Source organism: Gossypium hirsutum, chromosome D10 (assembly GCF_007990345.1).
Source record: "Gossypium hirsutum isolate 1008001.06 chromosome D10, Gossypium_hirsutum_v2.1, whole genome shotgun sequence".
Lineage (NCBI taxonomy): Eukaryota > Viridiplantae > Streptophyta > Magnoliopsida > Malvales > Malvaceae > Gossypium > Gossypium hirsutum.
In genome coordinates this window covers 36,806,798-36,831,000 of record NC_053446.1, presented here as the reverse complement: position 1 = coordinate 36,831,000, position 24,203 = coordinate 36,806,798, and the positions used below count along the sequence as shown (strand labels likewise).

General features: G+C 31.9%; 1 pseudogene; it reads right to left on the bottom strand.

Annotated features, from left to right (window-relative positions):
* The window catches only part of LOC107914852 (chemocyanin-like), a 32,670-nt pseudogene extending 9,476 nt beyond the window's left edge, over nucleotides 1-23,194 (bottom strand).
* Nucleotides 23,195-24,203: the final 1,009 nt, after the last annotated feature.

Genomic DNA, 24,203 nt, shown 5'->3' with positions numbered 1-24,203 from the left:
TTGGATATAGTTGGCATGCCATAGGATTGTAAGTACTCACCCATATATATATGTGATTTGGGCATTGAGGCACTGGGACATGTTTGGAGAGATAAGGGGATGTGAGCTAAGCTCCATTCAACGGGACATGTTCAGTGTGTTGGAGAGTGTTAGCTTAATGCTTCGCTTACAGGAAATGTTTAACTCTATGAGTCTATATGGTGTGTTGGAGATCCGTGTATATGATGTGTGGTGGTAGTGCCCACTTTTAAGTTTCGTAGCTCAAGTGTCAAATTATCTCAAACTATCATAATATATGAATATGTGTGTGTTGTGATATTTGTTTATATGATATGTGACTATTATGGAAATTGACTATAGCTATGTTTCTATGTATTGTGATGTATATGCGAAAGTGTATGTAATAACTTAGGAAATAAACTGTTAAACATGCTTGTGTAATTGGAATATGTCGATAAAGTTGCGATTATTCTAATTATGCCATGTGTGTTTTCTACGAATGCTTGATGACATGTTTGCATAGTAGTTGTTTTAGGCATTCACTGATCTTGTTGAGCTCACCCACTCCTTTTAAACCCTTACAGAGTAGTTAAGTGCTGGTGCCAGCGGTGTGGTTGTTGAGGGGTGATCCAAACAAGTTCATTTCGCTTTTTGTGGGTGTCTGTTGTTTATTCAATTTGGTTTTGGGAATAAGGTAATGTGGTAGACTTTGTGCTAGTTTTTGCCTTGATTTTTTGACATTCCATAACTTAATTGCTCTTAGGATTTTGAGGTTTAAATCATGTTATGTTGACTACTACTCGGAATAATTTTCAATGTTAAAACTTTATTATGGTCGTTTTGACATTTATTTGATAATGTTATAGTAGCATGATGAATTGATACAAGTTGGTATGATCTATGTGCTTATATGTGCTACAATTTTAGGGTCTAATGTAGAGGTACCGATATTTGGGTTGTAAAAATAATACCTCTATGATTTTCAAATGTGTAGGAAGCCAGGATCTTAATTTGGTATTGATACCCTATCAAGAGTATCGATACTCGGGGTAAAGTTACTGATCTTTGTAAATGGTACCTATAATTTTTGTTACTTTGGTTTCTCAACGAGAAACAGTAAGCAGTTTTGGTATCAATTTTCAAATTGGCATTGATACCATCTAAAGAAAATATTGAGACATTTGTTATAGTATTGATACTTACGTGACTTGTTTTGGTATTTTTGCTAAGTGGTCCTAAAACATGTTTAATTGATTTAATAAGCTCGTTTAAGGTAGATTTTTCTTGTTATATTGATAATTAGTATATGTCCAATTTAAAATTTGTATAAGTGCTAAGATAAAATATGTTTGCATGAAATGTGACAATACATGATGTGAGATGGTGGTGTAGCGTCCTATTACTCAGGCTCGGAGACCAGGTCAGGTATAGGGTGTTACATTTAATGGTATAAGGGCCTAGGTTCATTAACGCTCAGACCTAGGTGATTGTTGTGTCTTTGAAGTTTCGAAACTCGCGAGTCTAAATTTCTCTATTTTCTTGAAGTTGTGATATAATGATGTTTGAATTGCATAAGCTGGCTTGAAATATTCTGATTGAATTGCATGTGGGAATGGGAACACATTGCCTTAGATCTTGAAGTTTGTTTGTAGGAGTAAAACTTGGATCATCTCCTCGATGCTCACACCGTTTATTTGTTTGTCTGTATGCTAGATTATTAGATATGCCTCCTAGACATGTAAATGTTAGAGCTAGTGCTCAAGTGGATAGTACATCCTCTGCACCTTCTGTGCCGCCATGCAGAGTGAACATACCTAATGAGGTGTAGGCCCTATGATGGAAGCTATGATTGGAGCGTTTTAGCAGATTGTTGATGCTAAACCTGCTTTTGCACCTGCCAATCCTGTGCCTGTTAACCGAGGGTTTCCACTTGAACGTCTTCTGGCGTTGGGTGGTAAGAAATTTTCTAAGGTAAAAGGTATTGATTTGACCATAATTGAGCATTGTTTGGAGGGAGTTGAAAGGATCCTCACACAGATGTCATGTTCTAATTAAGGGAAGTTGGGTTGTACTGTGTCCTTACTCGATGGTAAGGCTCATCGTTGGTGGAATGCGATTAGGAGAGGTACTACTACTTATCATTTGACTTGGGGATATTTTCTTGAGGTTTTAAGAGGAAGTTTATTGGTGAACAATATATGGAGGCTCGCAAGCATGCATTTTTGGATTTGGTTTAGGGTGATTTGACAGTGGTTGATTATGAGGCTAAGTTCGTATGACTTAGTCAGTATGCTCCTAAGATGATACTTTTTGAGAGGGGTCGATGAAAGAGGTGTCGATTTGGGCTTAATCGTGAGATTTGGGTTTATTTGGTAGCATAAAATGTAGAGATGTTTGATGAGTTAGTTGAGAAAGCCAAGGCTATTGAGGGGACTTTGACTGAGTTGCCTCGTTCTATGGTTACTAAGTCTAGTAAAAGGGATTCTAATGATGCATCTGGATGACCGTCTAAGAGAGACATGATATTCAGGGTTCTAATAGGAGAGCACAGCACGAGTTGCGACCAAGTCAGTCTAGGAAGCAATACAGTGTTGTAGTTAGTACTAGTGGTTCGTCAAGTGGTTCTAGATGACTGTTTTGTACACATTGTGGCCGTAGGCATTTTGGTGAGTGTCGTAAGTTGAACGATGGTTATTTTGAGTGTGGTTTGGAGGAACATTTTCTGAGGGATTGCCTGAAAGAGTAGAGGTATCGCAGACTCAGCGTTTGGCACCTGCTAGAGGTTGTGGTCGCGGTAGAGGTAATGGAAGATCGGTTGGGCAGCAAATTGTTGCTTATGTTATTGCTAAACATTTTGAGTTTGGACGTGTAGCTTAGGATTATGTTGTTAGGGAGCCATAGGGTCAAGATTCATCGACCAAAATTGAGGGTATTTTTTTCCTTGTAATCACTTCTTTTATTCTCGTTAGTAGATTTAGGTTCTACGCCTCCGTAAATTTTGAGAAATTTAACTAATAAGTAGAGAATCCCGACAGGGACTATTGAATTAGGAAAAATGGTTACAAGTTCTTTAGGTGAGAGAGTGTCATAGCGAATAGGAAATTGTTAAAGAAGTTACCATAGAGTAGTCCGTGGTAGTGAAGATAATCTTTAAGAAAAGTGGTAGGAAGTTAAAGAAAATAGGAATCAGAGTGCGCAACGAAAGTGTGAAGGTTTGTTTAAAAGTAGAAATAACATATTTTGTGATTAAGCAAGTGAAATGCTAGTAGGTAAATTTCAAGGACGAAATTCTTTTTAGAGGTGGAGAATTGTAACAACCCTAAATTGGGCCTAAAGTTTTAGGTGTAATTTAGGAATTTTAGCCATAAAGTGTATATATCCGTAATATTTTTGAATATAGTTTTTAGAAATTCAAATCAATATTTGAAAATGTGTTTTAGAAACCTTTAATTTTTAGTTAAAGACCGATTTGTAAAAAGGGTAAAATTTTGTGTGTTTATGAAGAAATATCACCAAAATTTTAAATCAACCCAATAATATCTTCCCCACCTATAGCATATTCACATAAACTTTTCTCCATTCACTTGTGTTGTCATCCACTCCTCCCCTAAAACCCCAATCACCCAATTTTGATTCCTAAACTCTATTCCTTTGATTTCTATCATTCTCCTAGTCATAAACCTTCATAGAAGTTAAGAAAAACACCCAAAAATACCATACTTTCCTCTATTGTCAAGCTTGTGAGTTTTTCATATTTTTAATCAAACGCTCAATTTTTCGTCAACTAAGGTAACAATTCAATTCCTAATTAGTTTTAAATGATATATGATATTTTAAATGGGATTTTTAACCATTAAATTAAATGTTTTAAATAAAAGCCAAAAATAGAGTCGTTAATGGTGAATTTCAGGTTTTCGAGTAAAAATGTGATTTCAAAGTGTTAATTAGTAGGTTTTGACATGATTATTAGGTTTCTAAACTTACTTAAAAGTCTCATTAAATATTTCTAATGTTTTAATGAGTTTTAATGAAAAATGCCTATTATACTACATAAAATTTTGATACCATGAATTGAGTAGTTTTGCGAAGTTTAAAGGTTGAGAATCAGTCGTAGGTAAATAATTAGATGAATGGAATTAGTTTCAGGAAAAAAAGATGAAGTATAGACCAAGATATTCAAATTTTAAGTTTTCTGTGTCGAAGGTTTCGGTCAAAAGAGAACCTAGCTTAGGCTTGTGTTTTTGGATTTTTTTGATGTGAGTCTGTGACTGAATTTTGACTGTGTTGTTGTCTGATTTACTTTGTTGAAACATTGGAATCGATATGACCATTTATAAGTAGAGATAATGGCAAGGAAAAGTTAGCTTGAGCTTTCGACTATTCAGCGAAATCGTAATTGGTGAGTGTTTAGATTAGCTGCTTGTGGACATGATTCAATGCGTTATTTGGGAATTTAGTTTGAGCTTTCAACTTTTTAGCAAAATCATAATTGGTGAGTGTTTATACACCATCGTTTATAAACACTCACCCGAAAATTCTCTCGGCGACGGGCTGGGTATAGGTTGTTACAACAATTCTACCAATGTTTGCTAAAGAAGAGAGAATTTTTGTTTTTACCCCTAAAAAAAGAACTTTTTTCCTAATTTTGTGTTTTAATTCAATTGGTTCGATCCCACACTCTAAGCAATTTGTGGTACGGAAATAACTGAGAAGACCATTTGGTTCAATGTCGAAACCATAGATAAACTTTATGTTTAAAAATTTTTCGGGGATGAAAAGGTGATCTTTGTCATTCTATATGTTAAATGGCATTCTACTCATTAGGAATGATGTAGGGACATTGTTATTAGTTAAATTGTGGTTAGCCCAACAATTTAGCATGAAGGACTTGGGAGAAGCTAATTTTGTACTAGGCATTCGAATCTTAAGGGATCGAAAGAAAAAAGTGATAACACTGTCTCAAGCTTCATACATAGACAAGATATTAGAGCGTTATGCAATGACCGATTTAAAGAAGGGAAATCAACCCTCCGTATTGAGATTTAATCTCTCTTTAGAGGACTTTCCTCAAACAGTGGAAGAAAGAGAGAACATGAGAAAGGTTCATTATTCTTCGATATTAGGAAGTATCATGTATGTTATGTTATGCACACACCCAGATATGTACTTTATAATGGGGTTGGTAAGCCGATATTAGGCGAATCCAAGACCAAGACACTGGCAAGTAGTTAAGCATATACACAAGTATTTACAGAGAATGAGGAATTATATGTTTGTATATTCAAGAGGAGATCTTACTCCTATTAGATATATTGATTTGAACTTTCAAACATGTCGGGATTCAAGGAAATCGACATCGGGCTGTGTTTTATCCTAGACGACATGTCCGTAGTGTGAATAAGTGTCAGGAACGATTGCACTACTAACTTCACTATGGAGGGCCGAGTATGAGGTACAGAAAAGCTATAGCAGTATAATAGTGTGGATATAACTATAGATCAAAGAAACCCCATAAGGATAAAACTCATTGATATAAAGTACCATAAGGGAGATGGTAGTGTTTGATGGAATAGTGGATGTAGTCAAAGATCGCATATGAGGACAAACCTTGGGGATTTTTTTTGCCAAGACTCTACTAGTTGGAGATCTCTTTGGGAAACATTAAGAAGGGAAAACTAATGCAAAACATGACTTATCTACTTCACTAGGGCCAGTAGGAGACTGTTGGATTTAGTGCCCTAAGTGTAGTATTTTCGTCTCAATACACTTGAAATTTTTTAAAATAGATTAGTAAATAAAAAAAATTCATTTATTACAATTAATATACTTTGTATTATTTTCCTCAAATGAGTTTGGCAATCAAACCAAAATGGAAGCAAATGTTGTCACCGGTTGTCTAATATTTAACTAATACTAAACGGTATTACATGGTCGGATCGTAATACAAAATGACAACATCTATTAATAGACAAACTTAAACATGTCCTTAGTCTAATTGGAAATGAGCAAACCAATTGAAAGACTAATATGTTGTCTATCAAGTCCAATTGGGTATACGCTTTGTCTTGGGCATCAGAGCGGATGACTCCTAAAAGATAGAGACATAGATGTGATTGACTAGACTAATAGTACATCGAACATGACCCAAGCAAAATAGATCCTAAATCCATTTATAGATGTTTTCACTTGTGGTGTTCATAATGTGACATACCTAAATTATAAGTGTATGTCAGACGATGTATGTGTGACTCGTACACATTAATGTATGTAAAAGCTTGAGTTCGAATAGATAAGGAACCGAAAGCTGGTGTGTTTGGTGTACGACTTCTACAGTATGTAACATCATTCACAACAGTGGAATTCATATCCCGAGACATGGGTAAATGATATCCTCTCATTCACATTGCGTGGTTGATGAAAAGCAAATGTGGTCAGGGGTTGTTTGCCTTTGTGATGAATGACTTTATCACTATTTGATAGTGGTTGACTTTTTATGAATGAAGATGTAATGGTTAGCATGAGATAAAATAGGATCACATTAGGAGAGCAGGTATTATTCCAAAGAGATCAAGGATATACTATGAGGGTAACACACTTATGACAAGGTCATTGGACAAGCACTGAATATTTGCTTTCGTAATGGTATGTCGCTTGGAAATGCTCAGTCACAATACTATAGTGGAATGATTTCGTGACTAAATAAATTTATAATTAATAGGCAAAAAGCTGAAACTTAATTATAAATCATTTGATCCCTAATTACCTATGTTCAATCAGCCTCTCCTCTAGCTCGTTGAAACCATAAATGAATTACATGTTTGAATCAAAATGAATAGAATAAATAGAAATATAGAGATAGAAAACAATCAAAATTGATTATGGTTTTCTCTGAAATGGAGAAATGGAACCGTTTGGACAAGAATGTGGGTTTCTCAAAAAATGGAAATAAAAATGGAACTAAAAATGAGAAAAGATCTATTTGCAAATATATATGGATTACTCATAAATGATCAGAAGAATGAGTTTATATTTTTTTATTTTTAAAGGCCAAAAATGAAAATAAACCATTTGGTAATAGTGAAGAAGTTGAGTTGTAAAATATTGAATATATTTTATTGAAAATTTTGCCAGTAGTATAATCGTCAAAATTTTACCGATGGTCAAACTGGAATGAGAAAATTATTTAATTGGAAAATTAATGTTTTTTTTGGAAAATAAAAAAATATGTATTGTGTAACGGCGTAATTTTTAAAGGTACTGGAAATAGTAGTTTTGAAACTCCATTTTTTGATGAACGAGTCAATAAATATTATTTATTAATATATATGAAGTTATTACAGTATTATACTGAATTCTAGTGTAATAATTTTGGTTATGTGGAAAGTTAGTCAAGGTACAAGTGTATTGTTTTGAAAGTCAATGGTTTTGGAAATTGAGGTATTGAAACCTCATTTTTAAAATTTGAGGTTGTAAACATTTTTATTAAATATTTATGGAATTATTGTATAAGTGTATTAAATTTTTTTATAAGTACTTTTATTGATTTAGTGATTAATTAAGGTACAAGGACTAAATCGTAAAAACCATAACAGTTTATCGATATAGATTTTTATTCGCTAAAAGGAATAATTGGAAATCATTAAAGGACCAAGGTGGCAATTGGAACACATCTAGAATTGTGGTGACGGTTAGGTAGTGTTGTGCTGGAAACAATTTTAAAAATTTATTATCATTAAATTAATATAAGATTTTAAAGTATAAAAAATGATAAAAGCAACGTCATCATCTTTATTTTTTTACCAACACTATTTCTTTTGCAAAAAGAAAAGGTTGAGAAGCCATGGTTGAAGCTTCATATTCGACCAAACTTATGTCTTTGCATGGTGAGTGAATGTTCAACCGTTTTTGTAAATTTTATATTTTTTAGATCATTGTAGCTTAATCTAGATAGCCTGGGTATTAAATCATAAAAATGTTAAAGTTTTGAAATTTTGCCATTGATGATTTTTGAGGTTTTTAATGTTTAATGGTCGGATTTGATGCTTAGAAATGTAATAAGATTAATTTGTAAAGTGAAATTTGTTAATTTTGAGTATAGGGACTAAAATGTAAATGTGTCAAAAGTGATAAGAAATTTCTATAATAATTGTATTTAGAGGGCTATAAATGGATGAAATTGAAACCAGAATGAAAAAAGAAGCTTAGATTATAAAGATATAACTATTTCAATTTTAGGGACTAAATTGAATAAAATGTGAAACTTTAGAGAAATTGTACAAGATGAAATTAAGTTGTTATATACATATACTAAGATGTTATAAGGCTGTTGGAATTGATAAATTGTAATAAATTATTATAGATTTGGAATTAAATCAATCGGAAGTTAATCGAGAAATAGGAGAAATTATAGATTAGTCTCTAGCACTTCAATTTTTTTTGTACCTAGTAAGTTTATAGAGTATCGAAATGTGTTTATATGTATTTATGGTGGTTAAATTGTGAATATATAATTATATATTGTTAAATTGTAAATTTTAAAAGGTTTATAATTTTGTACTAAATGTGAGAAATGAAAGGATCTAATTGGAAGTTTGAATACTTGTGAAAAATGATTCGTGTGGATTTGAAATGAATGTAATTTGATTATGGCTTGTGTTTTGAAAACATGAAAGTGACCATGTATTATAAATGTTACGACTCACGTATAAATGCCTGTTTGAATGTAGTATACGATTAAGATATGATTGTCATGCCAATAGGTTTGATTGCGTTGTAGTATGGGATATGTGTAAAAGATTATGTGGAGTAAAAGATATGATGGTGATATAATTGTTTATCCCGAAATCCTGCACTTGTTGCGGATTACCAAGCTTTGTCTCTTCAAAGACCTTGGTATGGTGGAAGGATGATACATTATATGAAACGATATTGTGCCTAAGGGCTTTGCACTATAGTGCCTTGGTGTGGTGTAGTTATCACTCTATCGAGCCATTTGGTGTGGTGTAGTTATCACTTTATTGAGCTATCTAGTGTGGTGTAGTTATCCACGTATCTATATCTTATTATTTTAGTTCATCGGGCTAATTGTTTAAAAGGAAAGGAATTGACTAATTCTATATGATATATGAAAATGGATGTATGCATAAAAAATATTTTGTGTTATACGATTGAATTGAATAAATGATGTATATGTTCGACAATTATACATAAATGATACTAGATTGAATTATATAAATGGGGTGTGTTATATGTTTGAAGTATAGATATGTGTTCTGAATGGATATGTTATATGATTGTGCTTATGGCACCATATAAATTGAATTGTTTGAGACTTTTTTCTATTGATCTAACCTTTTTGTTGTTAAATGTGAAAACAAAAAAGTTGTTTAGTAGCTAAATTGTTATATTAAGAGCAATTGAGGTAAGCTTACTATTTTAGTTCCTATAAACTTACTAAGCATTTGTAACGCTTACTTTATTTCATTTTTTGTGTCTATAGTTGACATTCTTGCGGAACGTGTCTATCGGATCAATTTCAAGGTTCACACATTCTAGTTTCAATCTCGATAGGTTTTTGATCGTTCTAGACTCGACTACGTGGCATGTGTTTAGGTTTAAATGTTATTAAATGTTTATTTAGGATGTTGAGGAAATGATTCTTGGCTATAAAGCTTGTTTTGGGATTTGTTACTATGTTATGTATATAGGCTTTGAATAGTATAAGTGTGGTTGTTTGAGTAATGAATATTAAGGTCCATATATCATGCTTGATCTTGAGTACTTATATAATATGTGCATATGTTCATGATGATGATGGAATGCTTAAGTTATATTTGTAATAAATGAATTGTAATCCTTGGGAATGTTATTAATGTTGGGATGTCAAATGGTTTGACTTAAAATGTGAAATGGTAATATTGGTTAATGGCATGAATGGTATTAAACTAGTCGAATAATTTGAAATGTTTTAAAACTCTTGTTTTGTGATGGTGACATTGTGGCATATTGGTTAGGCATTAGTAAGATGTTATATGACATATTTCTGTTTAGCTTTGATATGTTTTGAACAAGTTTAAAGTTGTCAAAATGTATTAGTGAAGTTACCTTAATGGTTGGTTTTGATAAAAGCCCTTAAATGACATATTTTGTTGTCACACAGTTTAGCCACATGGTTGTGTGTCATACACGGGCTTGTGACATGGCCGTGTACCACTGGAAAATAAGGTGTATTTAGATCACACGATCTCAATTAGTTACACGACCATGTGACTTTTTTTGGATTTTTGCATTTTGGTCCACAAGGCTTCAATGAGTTACACAATCGTGTGACTCCAAATTTCACATGGTCTCCATTTGTAACACAGCCTAGGCACATGGCCGTGTGATCCTATTATGAAAATTTTCCTGACTTTTTAAAAAGTTTTTAATTTAGTCCTTATTTGTACTCGGATCAACTTAAGAGTTCTCATAAGTCGAATAAGATTCGAATTTAATTGTATATTATAATATTTGAATGATTATGACATGATTGATTATTTGATGGGTTTCTTTATGATTTAATTTATCTATAACTTTGGGAATGTTTCAAATTAGTCCTAATCCAATTCTAGGTTGATATTAGAACATATTTAAGTTCGTTTAAGGAGTGAGAAAAGTTATATTTGATGATTATGCATTGTATTGACTATCATTGTGTGACTCATGCTTAATCTGATGTTAATTGTGTATTTATAAAGTCATTCTATGTTTATTTGAATTAATTAATGTTAATCAAATGTGTTCTATTCTAGATTGACTGTAGCACTCCATAGCTCGACTCCAACGATCGGACCGGGTAAGGGGTGTTATATTTAATGGTATCAGAACTATGATTTAGTCAATTCTAGGAATGAACGTAGTGTGTGATAAGTCTAGAAATAGATGTCACATTAACTTATGATAGTGTGATGCTTTTAATCCAAGTTGACTCTATTTTCTTATAGATATACTATGTCAATCGAGCCTAATCGTATCGTATTTGATTAGATAAATGGTAATGATTCCTCTTCCAATTAGGGAGCTAGTCATAATACAACCGTTCCACAAGAGCCAGATAGTGATATGTGATTTTTTTTGTTAAAAGATGAACCAATGGTTCTTAGAGTCTTTAAAAGCTAATCTTTTGGCTCTACAACCTCCACCCTCGATTATGCCTTCCACGACAGTATATTGTCCTCAAAATCTAGTAAGTGTTCATAGAATTCAAATTGATAAGATTCAAAAACATGGAACTGAATGATTTAGAGATAAAACTGATGATGATTTGATCAGAACTGGATACTGCTGGAAAATAGTCAATGATTTTTTTATGAAATTATATGTTCTTCTTAAGACAGTTTGAAACGTTATGTCACTTGGAAAGATGAAGCTTATCGGAAATGAATATTTTGACAACGGTTGTTCTTAAAGATTGAGTAAATTGTAATTTCTTCTAATCATAGTTAAAAAAGAAATACACCAGCAAATGGTACCTAGATAAGAAGTACAAAGAATTTCAAGAGTTGAAACAGAGAATTATGTCTATAGTAATGAATGAATGTGAATTTATTGGACTCAGTAAATATACCAAAGATATTGTGATCGAAAGAAATATATCAGTAGAGTGGATTGAACATGATGTTAGAGTAGTGAACTTGTTAGATCAGTATGTTATCATTATATAGATGTGTAAAAGTGTTCACTAAAAATACAGAACTGTGAATTTTCTATTGTTCTGATATTATTGCCACTGACAAATTTGATATTATTCTTGATATGGATTGATTGACTTTGTATGATATGGTAGAGACTGTAAACAGAAGAGAATTGTAATGATGTTAGAAGAGTGAATCGATTAATGTTAATGTTGACAAATCTAAATGTTCCACCAATATCAAGGTAGTGTTATCTTTTCAAATACTTACCAAAGAAGGTCTTGCAATTTAAGTACTGAATATAGAGATTGAAGGTGAAACAAGTCCGATGGTTAATGTATATTTTAATGTGTTCTTAGAAGATTTGCCAATGTTCTCGCCCAAAAGAAAGGTTGAATTTGTTATTGAATTAGCAGTGGACACTGCTTCAATATCTGTTACACCATATTAAATAGCACAGATAATATCGAAAGAATTGAAGCCTTAGTTGAAAGAGCTATTAAACCAAGAGTTCACTCAATTGAGTGCGTCACCTTGGGATGTTTTGGTCCTGATTGTGAAAAGCAAAGATGAAACTTTAAGATTTTGTATTGGTTGTAGACAACTAAACAAAGCTGCTGTAAATAATAGATATTTGTTGTTCTATACTGATGACATCCTAATTTACTCGAGGAAAAAAAATAAACTTGATCAACATCTGAGATCTGTACTGAAGAATTTATGAGAAAAGCAGTTGTATGCAAAATTTATGTAATGTGAATTCTAACTTCTACAAATAATATTTCTAAAACATGTATTATGGGCTAAAGGTATTAGTATTGATCCAAACAAAAGATCATTAGATCTGATTTGGAAACTTCTAAAGAATGTACAAAAAAGCATAATTTTTAAGAATGGGTAAGTGTTACAACTGGTTATTTTAGGCTTCAAGGTGATCGAATTACCGTTAACAAAACTATTATGAAACTAGTATAGAAAACTACTAGTTTTATTCGGTTAGGAAATGGTTGACAGAGATTATTGTGAATACTCATTTAACTTAGAATTATGGCGATTCTATTTTCAGTAGACTTGAGAACTAAACTAATATTTCTTCAGAGAATTCAAGAATTTCAAAAAGATAATTTGAAGTTTGCTAGTTAAACAAAGACTTGTACTTCTGAGTTTAGTATTGATGGTAACAAAAATCTATGTCTTCGTAACTATTTGAGTATGCCGAAAGATTTAGAACTGAAACGAGATAACTTACGTGTAGCTTACAGCAGTACTTATTCATTTCATCAGGGCAATTTTGAAGTGTACAGTTATATAAAATAGTTGTATTGGTAATAAAGTACAAAAGAAAGATTTCAAAATATGTGATAAGATGTTTGTTATGTTAGCACGCTAAAGACAAGCATTGTGTTCTGTCAGGTTCGTTACCATCTATGATGATTCTAGAATGGAAATGGGATCAAGTCACTGTGGACTTCGTATCAAGTTTATGGCTACCACTAAAAAACAAAGATGCAATCTGGGTTATTGTTGATACTCACCAAATCCACACATTTCATTTCGATTAAAACACATTACTCACTTGAAAGTTGTAATTTCAAAAATTCATTACATTGGTCGAAATTGAGTGAAAGAAAGCTAGTTGAGACTGATTTGATCAGAGAAATAGAACATACAGTTCGTATTATCTCAAACTGTTTGGAAGCCACCTCAAACCGTAAGATATTGTATACCGGTCTAAAAAGAAAGGGTATCGAGTCTCAGACTTATGACAATGTATTCCTAAAAGTCTCGTTTTAAGAAAATATTTTATAATTCAATAAAAAAGTAAAACTCAAACCGAGGTTCATAGGAGTGTATGAAATTACCGAGAGAATTGGACCAGTGGCTTGCAGACTAGCTTTTCCTTTCGAATATTGAGGAAATGATTCTTGGTTGTAAAGCTTATTTTGGGATGTGTTACTATGTTTATGTATATAGGCTTTGAATAATATAAGTGGTTGTTTGAGTAATAAAGATTAAGGTCCATATATCGTGCTTGACATTGAGTGATTATATAATATGTATATAACTTTTGAAATAAATATGCGTATATGTTCATGATGATGATGGAATGCTTAAGGTATATTTGAGATAAATGAATGGTAAACCTTGGGAATGTTACTAAGGTTGGGATGTGAAATGGTTTGACTTAGAATGTGAAATGGTAATATTAGTTTATGGCATGAATGGTATTAAACTAGTTGAATGATTTGAAATGTTTTAAAACTCTTGTTTTCTGATGGTGTCATTGTGGCATATTGGTTAGGCATTAGTAGGATGTTATATGACGTATTTTAGTTTAGCTTTGAAATGTTTTGAACAGGTTTAAAGTTGTCAAAACGTATTTTTCAAGTTACTTTAATGGTTGGTTTTGTTACAAGCCCTTAAATGACATATTTTTGTGCCACACGGTTTAGCCAGATGGCTATGTGTCACACATGGGCTTGTGGCATGGCCGTGTGCCACTGGAAAATAAGGTGCATTTAGATCACACCGTCTCAGTTAGTTACATGGCTGTGTGACTTTTGTTGGATTTTTGCATTTAGGTCCGCATGACTTCAGTGAGTTAAATGAACTAGATACACGACCGTGTGACTCCAAATTTCATATGATCTCCGTTTGAAGCACGACCTAGGCACATGGCCATATGGCCATATTTTTAAAAAATTCCTAACTTTTTGAAAAGTTTTTAATTTAATCATTCGTTGTACTGGGATCAACTTAAGAGCTTTCATAAGCTCCAATAAGACTTGAATTTAATTGTATGTTATAATATTTGAATGATTATGACATGACTGATTATTTGATGGGTTTATTTATTAATTAATTTATCTGTAATTTTTAAAATGTTACAAATTAGTCCTAGTTAAATTCTTAGTTAAATTAGAGCATACGTAAGTTCGTTTAAGACGCGAGAAAAGTTATATTTTATGAATTTGCATTGAATTGACTATCATTGTGTATTTATGAAGTAATTTATCTGACTGTCATTGAATTTATGTCGCATGGCTCTTCGTCGCAACAATGTGACGACGAAATAGGAGCGAAGTAGAAACGACATTGCCACGAGGCGACATGTCATGCAATTTTCTTAATTTTTTTTCATCCAGTCAAATTCTGATTATTTGTCCCAGACTAACTTTGATTAGTGTAAAATATTTTAACATTATTTGACGTATGAATTTAGCCTATAACTAGGCCTTTTTCTATCTTAGAAAGATTAACCCTTAACGCATTTAAGTATTAGCTTTTACAAACTTTCAGAGAATTTAGTGTTTATGTTTTGAGGGTTCTTATTTTTGGGTTTTGGTGTTTAGTTTTTATCTCCATCTTTATACTCTTCATTTTTTCCGATTTAGTAAAATTATCTTTGTTAGTACTTTTTTATCCTTTTCAAATGGGTTTTTCCACATAAAATTTGTTTGTTCGATTATTTCAATTTCTTTATTATTTTTCTTGTTCGTTGCTTACACGGGATTTTCTCCAATAAACTGGTATCAGATCTTGACTCAACTTCTGCATTCAACCCGTTCAGAGATGGCAACAACAAGGTTCAACATTAAGAAGTTCGTGGCATCACAAATTTCAATTTGTGGCAAGTTCAGATGACAACAATTCTAGTTCAAAATGGTTTGGAAAATGTCATTACTAGGAAAAAGCTCGATAATCTAGACCAGTCAAAATGGGAAGAGCTTGATGAGAAGGCCTTGTTTGCAATACAATTTTGTCACACAAATAGTGTATTGATGGAGAACATGACATCCACCTTGTGGAAAAGGTTAGACACCCTTTCCGCAACAAATTTTTGGCTAACCAAATGGTGTTAAAATAGTGGTTATACACATTTTGTATGGATGAAGGTGAGCACTTTAGAGGTCACATCAGTTAATTTATTATTCTTTTGAATGATCCAAAGAACGTTGAGGTTCAGATTGATGATGAAGATCAAACTACGCTATTTTTGTGCTCTTTATCCCTTTCATATAAGTCTTTCATGGAGACATTGATTTATGGTAGAGGTAAACTCTCACTCAAGGATGTGAAAAATCACTTCTTGAGTAAAGACAAACTCGACAATAAGTTTGGTTCGGATAGAATGTTAGATAGGCAAGTCGCGATTTTGGTAGCATCAAGGAATCAAGACAAGAGATGTCGCTACTGCATGAAGTTAGGTGAGGTTAAGGTAGATTGTTACAAACTGCAAAATAAGAGGGTTGCTGAGAGCAATGAGGAAGAATTAGCTGAAGCTAATTTGGGTAACGACAAGGGTGATGCTTGGTTATTGGTGTCTACGATCGAAAGGTCTAAGTTTACATCCAAATGGATCCTGGATTCAAGTTGTTCTTTCCACATGTGTCCCAACAGGGACTGGTTCTCTACATACAGTTCAGTTGAAGGTGGAGTTATGCATATGGGGAACGATCCATCTATTAAGCCAATCAGTGTAGGTACCTATAATGGTCCGAAAGTCAGTGGTGACAAAAAACACGGTTTTCGAACTACATTTTTGTAAACTGGATCTGTGAATATTTTATTTAATAATTATGAGTCTAAATTAGAAATCTATTGAGTTTTGGAATAGTAATTTTTGTGAATTGTTAATTAATGTACAGGGACTAAATTATAAAAGTAGTAAATTTTCAATTGCTAAAGAAATTGTAAGTAAAAATTGTACTAAGGACCTAAATGGAAAATAAACCACTAGGTAAATAATAGTGGACGGTGGTGGCATGGGTTTTATGCATTTTGTATGAAAATTTTAATTTTAAAATTTTAAAATTTAAAATTGAAATGTAAAACATAAAATAAAAGAAAGAAAGTGGAAAGAAAGAGAAAAAACCATTGTTTTCATCTTTCTCAACCAGGGACTATTTTGTGAAACTGTTAAAGTTTATAAAAGTTACCATTGATGAATCTTGAAGCTTTTAGTGTTGATATGGTAGTTTATAAGCTTAGAGACGAAACAGGGATTAACTTGTAAAGTGATATTTTTTATTTTTGAGTTTAGGGACTAAAATGAAAACTAATTGAAATTAACTTAAATTTTCTATAATTACTGAGTTTGAAGGGTTGTATAAGGGTGTAATTAAAAATGGTTTGGAAAAAGAAGTTTAAATGTGAAGATATAGTTGTTTCAGTTTTAGGGACTAAATTGAACAAAATCTAAAATTTGCTTAAATTTTAAAATTGAGTGTGAACTTATTGGTATATTGATGATTTGGCATGTTTATGTTAATTTGTAACTAAAGACGACACGGGAACATAAAAAAGAATGGTGAAAGCAAAAATCAACGACGAATAACTCAAGTTTTGGTAACTGTTTCTATGGTCAAATATTTATTTAATTTTCATATTTTTATAATATTATATATTGTGTACTGTTACGATCAACTATCTGGTGACAAGTGAAATGATTTGCGATATTACAATTGAATATCGAGACAAGTATCAAAATGAATAGATGCATGATTGCGGAGTTGAATTATATTTCTATTGGGTACAATTTCGAAAGAAGCGTTATGAAGATAAAAATTGAGATATTAAGAGGTATTGACTTTACCCATACAATAAGAGGTGAATGTGATCAACATATCAGTGGACTAGACTTGATAAAGCCATTGCTGGGCAACGCAGGGTGGTAGGTCATTGTTGTCGGGAAATCTGAAATGACATAAATGAGTTAAGAAACCATCTTTGCCAGGAAATTTAGGGTTGTAAGCAATCACCGTCGGGCAACCCGGGGTGGCAAGTCATCATTGTCGAGCAATCCGAGATGACATAAATGAATTAAGAAACCATCATTGTCAAGCAATCCAAGGTGGTAAGCAATTGTTACCGGGGAACCTGAGATGGCAATCATCGTTGTCAAGCAATCCAGTATGGTAAGCCATTGTTTTCAGGCAACCTGGGATGGCAGTCATTGTTGTCGGGCAATCCAGAATGACATTAAAAAGTGAAAAAGATGTATTTACTAGTTCAAAAATTTTAGCGGAAGCAGAATGCAAAATGACATTCGTAAATATTGAAATGAAAAGGGAAAGAAGTTAGTGATCAAAATCATATTGAAACCTAATGGCATAGAACTTTTCTATTAACCTAAATGCTTATAGATTGAATGGTTTTACTATACCATCATAATGTATAAAAATATAAGGCATTGCTTACTTATCGTGAGGTTTTACTTTTTGTGTACAGGTTAGGTCTATAGCTACATTTTGTGTCTCACATTAGCATCCAATCGAGGCCCCAAACTCCCTGAAGTTTGTATTCCATGTTGGTTATGTAATTTGGCATGTACCTAGGGTTGTCACTTTGAATTTTTAGATGGTTGATGAGAGTTGAAAGTATGTTTGAGTGTTTTTAGATAATGGTTGATAACTACCTTTGTTGTTTATAATGATAGGTTAATTAGTTATGAATTTTAAAGAATGATGATAGTATGTATATAAGCATATGTATAAGTGTTTTTGGCAAGTTGTTAAATTAACTTGGCTTGAGTGGTAGTGCATTGTGATTTGGTTTATAATGTATGAAGGTGCCTTGAGGCATATTGGTTAGAAATAGGATACATTGTGTTTGGGTATAGTTTTGTGCATTTTTAGCCAGGTTTTAGGTATGATTTATTGCAAATCATGATATAGTTGAGGTGTTGATTTAATAGCTTACATATTAAGGTACCTTTTTGGCACACACGGTCGTGTGTCACACATAGGCATGTGGCACGACCTTGTGCTTGTTTTTAATATGGGAGCTTCTAGGTTGGCACGACCTCAACTTGTTACATGGGCTGGCCACATGCCCATGTGACACTATAGATTTGGTCAAGTAATTTTTCACATAGCATCAATCTTATACACAGTTCAGGGACATGGTCGTGTGACTTTAAGTTGAAAATTTTTCATTTAGGTCCACACGGCTTCATTTGGTTACGCGACATACAACATGGACATGCGACTCCTTTATACATGGCTTCAAGTCAGTTACACAACCAAGTGACATGGTCGTGTAACTTAGGCACATACAGTTACAGTTTGTCGCACGGCTGTGTGACCTTTATTTGCTGAATTTTCCCTACTTTTTGTTAAGTTCTCAATTAAGTCCCTATTTGATTTTGGGTTCGTTTATGAGTTCTCATAAGCTTGATTTAGACTTGAATTTGTTTGTAAATCTTGCGAAACATGGGATATGAATTGTTTTATTAATATTATTGAATGTTTAAGTTACAAATGTTTGTGAATTATTCAGTTAACTATTGTGGCATTCTATAACTCGAGTCCGACAAGCGGACTAGGTAAGGGGTGTTACAGTACCAATCAAATTAGGATGAATGACAAGACATTAGATGTTAGATATGTACTTGATTTAAAGAAGAAACTCATTTCGTTAAGTATGGTAGACTTGAGGAGTTGTAGAATTAACATCGAGTCAAGCGACATTAAAGTATCTTGTAGGGCTCTCATTCTGATGAAAGGTCGAAAGATTGGCAATCTTTATCTTCTTCAAGGTTCAACGATGACTGGTAAAACAACAAGTCCCTTATTTGTTAAAGAGCCGAAGTCAACTCGTTTGAAGCAGAGGCAATTTGGTCATAAAAGGGAAAAAGGTATGACCATTTTGAATAAAAGAAGTTCCTTTTTGGGCGCAGGGTTTGGAAAGATAGAGCATTGTGTTCGTGGAAAGAAGACTCGGATCAGTTTTGATTTGGCAGTGCACAAGTCGAAGACTAGAAGTCTCCAATTTCAAAGTTCAAGCACAACCTGGACTCAGTTAATATCTTGCAAAGTTCAAGATAGGCCCGTGGCGGGCTCGACAAAGAAGGCATTGTAAAAATACGAGTCAAGATGGAGACTTGTGGAGTATGTCTCACATTTCGGTCAAATTAAGACACAAATAGAAAGCGAGACAAGGAGCCATGTGACGTGACAATGACGCAACGAAAAAATAGGGGAGAAGCAAAAACAATGTCGTGGCCGTGGTTTTTTTATCCTCATCAAAGGAGTTTTTTCACGTAAAATTTTTGTGTTTTATCTTTTCAATTTCTTCGTTAATTTTCTCGTTCATTACTTACAGGGGTTTTCCCGCAACAAATATATTAAAATGCACAAGTGAATATAAAATTGCCTAAGTGAATAGATTGTTTTTTTTTTTAAATAGACTCTTGAATATTAAATATTTAATACACGGTTAACATCATTGAATTAAATGAATTTATATTAATTTATATTAATTCACCTTTATTTTGAATAGATTTTTTTTAATTTATATATTTATCCTAATACAAAATCATAATTCTAAAAATTAAATATTTATATTAGCTTGTTATTATTTTCTAAATATTAATATTGTTAAAATGTTATAAAATTTGATTGATACATATAACTAAATTTGTGCATCATTAAAAATTTGCCTCAGTATGTATTGATAATGTATTATAATTTCATTTATTTAAATGAATATATTAAAAATACTTATTGTCAATAATTATTACAAATATATGAAAACTATAATTTAATCTATAATATGTTAAATCATTTATTACTTTTTAGTAAATTATTTAGAAGACTTCGTTAAAAAAATCCTATGAGTCTAATTTAAACTTAATAATGAATGATTTTACAAAATAAAAGTAGAAATATAGGAAAATAAATGGAAGCTTGCCAAGAACAATTCAAAGTGGGTGTTTTTTTTTCCTTTTTAGGTTTAAAAAATTGCAAAAAAAAAAGAGTTAAATGCTTTTAACACATACACAATGTTATCTAAAAAATAATAATTTTGTAAATTACTTTAACATATTTTCATAAATAATTTAATAAATTTAAATGTTAAAATGGTTAAAAAATATTTTAGCATTGGCAATCTTTTGAAAATATTTTTAATTAATATATTTAAATTTTAAATTAAATTATTTTTAAAAAAATTTTGTACATTAAAATTTTTAATAAAATTTAAGAAGAAAACAAAACTTTTTAACAAACATATTTAAAACAGATTTATTTTTACGATTAAAATATGTTAAAGTATACTACAATTTTTTAATTAAAAATATATAAATTTAAATCTATTAACATGATATTTTCAAATTATTTAAAACTATTTATATTTATAATTTTTTTTTCAATAAGATAGTTTTATTACAAAAACTAATTTAATTTTAAATTTAAAAATCTATATAAAATGTATTTAAAATATTATACAAAAAAAAGGTATGTTTGGAATAAAATTTAAGCAACATATATATTATTTATATAAACACTTTACTTTTTTTAAATTTAAAACTAATATCTAATTAAAACCTTATTATATGAAATTATGAAATGATGAAATATTATTTTGATTTATTCATATAATCAATCTATGTATTGCATTAATATCCAAACTAGTTTTAATTAATTCAAAAATCACCCCACTATTGAATTTCACAATTATTTGCGGTGGATGGATGTTGGCTTAGGACCATAATTTAAACCAATTTAAATCTTGAACCACCCATTAAAATCACAAAATCACTTCAAAATTATCTAAAATCATCAGACGTGGATGAACTAGATTGTTATCATATTCATAGCACTGCTTTCCCTCAAGATTCCTTTCTGTAAATAATTCTAGAGTGCGTAGCCCCCACTATCATTGAATCTTGACACATTAGACAGGGGTTTCCAATTATATTATGCGAACTGTGATGAAAAGTGGGGGTACGCATTATATTTAGAACACACAGCCAGGCTCCCTGTTTTTTTCCATCAATAAAGTTGTTGAACATTATAATAAAGCTGCCACATCTATAATAAAAAATAATAAAAGTTGTCCCAAAGCAATGTAATAATAATAAGTATATTTATTATACAAATTTGTTATATATATATTTTTAAAGAAAATTTGTTATATATTTATATTTATTATATTCATTATTTATAAAAAAAATTTAGTGAGTTGATGTCAACTATCAACCGAATCTTAGTTAACTCAAAGAATCATAAAAAATTATTTTATTTATAAAATAAGTTATATGATTATGTGTATGCTTTCGACTTTTTATATGCCTATAAAAATATGTAATTTTTATCTTTATGTTTTAAATATATAATTTTTATACGTATATATGTATAATAAAATTTTAATATATATCATTTTTTTCATAATTTGTCATCGCAGTTCAGTCAAGAGAATTTTTTTTTAAATTTTTGTGTCCTATTTGCATCAATTTCCCTCTTTAAAGTATTGAATTTCAAGAAAAATAATCAAAATTTGAAAATAATAAAACATATATTAAAATTTTATTACTATCCAAAATTATAACATGAATTCATTGAACTTGCCTCTAGTCTTTTTCATTTCTCATAGATGCTATTTGTACTAACTCTTAATCAAAAATGTTTTAGGATTATTATTAGTTACTCATAGGTAGATAATATATCCGATAAATTACGAAGGATTTTTCAAATTTTGATTACATACTGTGCTTTTTATGTCTCTATATAAAAGAATTTAAACATTTAATAGTTATTAAACTTTTAGCTTATAAACCGAAAGAAAAAGGTAAGTTTTTGTATTTTTAGGCAAACAAGAGTGGATGGTGTGAATTGAAAGTTATAATGAGAGAGGCATGCGAAAGTGAGATTTATACTTTGGACCCCACCAAGTTGGTGAATGTTGGTACCCGTTTTGATATGATTAAAAACTTTGTATGTATGTTTGCCAACTGTCTTTTTAGATTACTTGTGTCTTCCGTTCTCAACAACAGTTTCTTTCCAAGTCTTTACCAGTTATGATGGATTGAAAAACCGAAACAAGGAATTAAACATATAATGGGGAGCATTTATTAGGAACCTGGCTGCTTGGAATTTGACTCCCAGAAAACTGTAAACCCCACACCAACTATAAGGTGGACCATAGTGAGTAGAAAATAGAGCTGAAAGGTGATTTATTTTATAGGACAAAAAGCTAGTGCAAGTATCGATTAACCCCCGCCGGTAAAGGAAGAGTGGATCCAGAAAACTTTTCTGTTACTAAGAGGGTATCCACAAGCCAGTTCCATTAAGAGACGAATTGTGATGAAAAGATGTAAGCTTAAACATTGAATGATCACCGATAATATTAACAGAGACTTAGGAGAAAGCACAAAGCTTGAAGGGAAACTTACGAATAACGTCACCAACTTGGAAGGTCTTTGTTGCAGCCCACTGTTTGTAGTCAATATTGCCAATGGTGGTCCAACCAGCAGAGTCTCCAACCTTGTAAACAGCTGCAAGGGACAACCGCAGCAAGGCAGGCATCAGTATCAGTAAAGCCTGAGCTACAATTCTCTTTGCAGCCATTTGTAAACTGGCTTCGATGCTCCTGAGCAAGGAGAAGAGGTGTTTCTATTTTCCTTTCTGGCTGGGTTTTTGAGGAGGGTAAGGGACTCTTTCCCTCAAGGTGTTTATAAAATCTTTTTGCACCAACTTTTATTTGGTCGCTGTGGCATCTTAAATTTTTAGTTACATTTGGGAGTATGGGCACCCTACTTTCTGATATTTGTGGTAAGGAACGCCACTTTATTGCAAATTGACCAAAGGATTCATTGTAACTAAAATTACTTTTTATTATGAGACTGAGACATCAAAGGAATAGATACAGACAAATGGGAGTACCAAATTTGATGTCAATGTTTCTACTACTTTCTATTACAGACAAACATAGGTATTGGACCAAATTCCATTACCGGGAATGTAATTTTACAATTTTCACGAGTCTTGAATCCTCTGTTTCAATATTATTGAAACCCAAATGTTGGTATGTGGATTTAATTGACTAAAAAAGAGTGAAACATTAAGAACATAAGAAAAGTTGATAGAGGAATACGCGCAGACCAAGATCGAGTCGTCAAGTCACGAGAAACTCCTACGAAAGTTCTAAACAATCAGATCTGAAACGAAATAGAAAATTAAAAGATTAGAACTTTGAATTTTCAGATCTGAAATAAAATCCCCAAATCAGCAAAGAGTCAAATTGAGAATAGAAATAAGTGTTAATAAGGGTTCTTGAAATCCTAAAGGAGGTTGCGATTCTGACCAATTGAACACCAAGATAGTTTTCCCCAAATTTCGGCAATCTAATTTCACCCAAAAAGAGTATGGATGAATCGGCAAGAACCCTAGAAATTGGGGATTTTTGGCTGATTCTTTAAGATAGAAAAAAGGCTGGAAACACAATAAGAACAGCAAATAAATTAGATAAAGATTCGACACAAGCAGCAATAAAGAAAGAATTGACAGCAAGAAATTAAAAGATAAGCCCTGAGAAGCCTTGAAATCCCGAAAGATCTCACAACTCCCTTCAAATGGCTCTAATCTCCCCTCCAAAGAATATCAATGGCAAGAAGAAGGCTGAAGATGGCTCCCACAATCAAAAGATTGTTAAAACAGCTTCTAAAGAAAACCCAAGAGAGAATTCTTGGAGAAAAACTCAAAGAGAATTCTGCACTTAAACAAATCTGAAATTTTTGATATAATTGAG